The sequence below is a fragment of the Lemur catta genome, chromosome 4, assembly GCF_020740605.2.
Source record: "Lemur catta isolate mLemCat1 chromosome 4, mLemCat1.pri, whole genome shotgun sequence".
NCBI lineage: Eukaryota > Metazoa > Chordata > Mammalia > Primates > Lemuridae > Lemur > Lemur catta.
Window position 1 is genome coordinate 74,881,004 of NC_059131.1, and position 1,963 is coordinate 74,882,966.

A 1,963-nucleotide genomic window follows, 5' to 3' on the forward strand; every position below is an offset into this window, starting at 1 on the left:
CTTGCAGGCGGTGCGCCCGGCCGCGGGGACCGCCAGCAGCGCGCCAGCGCCGGGCAAAGGCGGCAGCGCCCCCCTGCGGCGGAGGCGCGGAACCGGAGCCCCCTCACGACCCCCGCAGAACTCCTGGTTGGGGTCCTCAGCGCCGGTTCCCGGGATGCCCTTTCAGCCACGCTGCCAAGTTGAGAAGTCGAGGCTCCTCGAAGACCGAATTGCACACAAACGCTGCACGTACTGCAGCCCCGGTGTGCAGACTCCTTGTCGCGTGCCGGGTCCGAGGATGGGTTTACTTCCTGCAGGATGGCACAGGTTCTGCAGCCAGAGGGTGGGCGTTCAAATCCCACTCTATACACTCTGCGTAACACCTGTGCGACCCTGCCATGCCACTTAACCTCTCTGTGCCCGTTTTCTTCATTAGAAAACGAAGATAATCTTTGTCTCATAGGGGTGATAGATGGGAGGGTTAAATAATTCATATTTGCAGAGGCTTACAGCAGTGCGTATTCCGGGGGATTGCTTCCAGGACCCCCGCTGATCGCAAAATCCACGGCTGTTCAAGTCACTGATATAAAATGGTGTAGTGTTTGCATATAACCTAAGCACATCCTCCTGTATACTTTAAATCATCTCTAGATTACTTATAATACCTAATACAATGTAAATGCTATGTAAATTGTTACACTGTATTGTTTAGGGAATAATGACAGGAAAAAACCGTACGTGTTCAATACAGATGCAACCATCTTTTTTTTTTCTTTAAATATTTTCAGTTCCCAGTTAGGAACCCACAGACATGGAAAGCTGATTATATTTTGTTAACTAGACACAAAGTAGGGGTGTTATCACCATCTTTTTAGAGGAGGGGACCGAGTAAACAGTGGAGGTAAGATTAGAGCCAATTCCTTCTGAAGCCGAAGACCACTCCCTTTTTCTGTAAGGACAATAACCGCCTCACACTTGGCTGTGTCAGGGGGGCATTGCCTCTCGTTCATCTAATAGCAGAATCGGGTTATTGACATTTAAGTTGAAATAAAGGGAGCCAGTACCGAGAGTAGAGGTGGAGGGGCAGAGTGGAAAGACAATTGTATGAAGGTTTCACAATTTTAAAACATTCTCTTATTGACTGAAATTTGGGTTGTTTCCAGTGATGAAGTGTTGCAGGTATCAAAATAATTCTAAATTAATTATACTTTCTTACCTCTGCTTATGGAATCCACAATCTCCCCCACTAGGAAACATTTTCTACTCTAGATTTTCTACCTAAAATTTAACGGTCCTCTTTCAAATTTATTCTCCATGAAAATAACTTGAAATAGCACCTGGCTTTTATTTTTAACGTATTTTGGCAAAGGTTATATTTCGTGGTAACTAGAGTGTCTGCCCCACTTCCCCTGGATCCACTTCCCCTGCTCCCCTTCCATTCAAAGCCAGTTTTCAATGTTTCCTTCATCATCTCCTCAATGCTCTCCAAGCTGGGTTCCCAACCTCACCCCAACTACCCTTTCCAGGATGACCTCTTTCTAGTCTTTCCTTCCACCCAGCTGACCTCTCTCTCCTCTTTGAGTCTGGTCTTCTCTTTACTTTCTTGGGTCTTTTTTTTTGAAACAGGGTCTTACTCTGTTGCCCTGGTTAGAGTGCAGTGGTGTCATCATAGCTCACTGCAACCTCAAACACCTGGGCTCAAGCCATCCTCCTGCCTTGTCCTCCAAAGTAGCTGGGACAATAGGCATGTGCAACTACACCCAGATAATTTCTTTTTTTATTTTTTGTAGAGACAGGGCCTCATTATGTTGCCCAGGCTGGTCTTAAACTCCTGGCCTCAAGTGATTCTCCCACCTCGGCCTCCCGAAGTGCTCCTTCAGGTCTTTTTTTTACCTCTCTGGCTGCACTTTCTCAGTCTGTGTGCTCCTAAACATTGTTATTCCAAGGGCAGTTCTCTCTGTCCTTGTCTTCTCATCCTGCACAC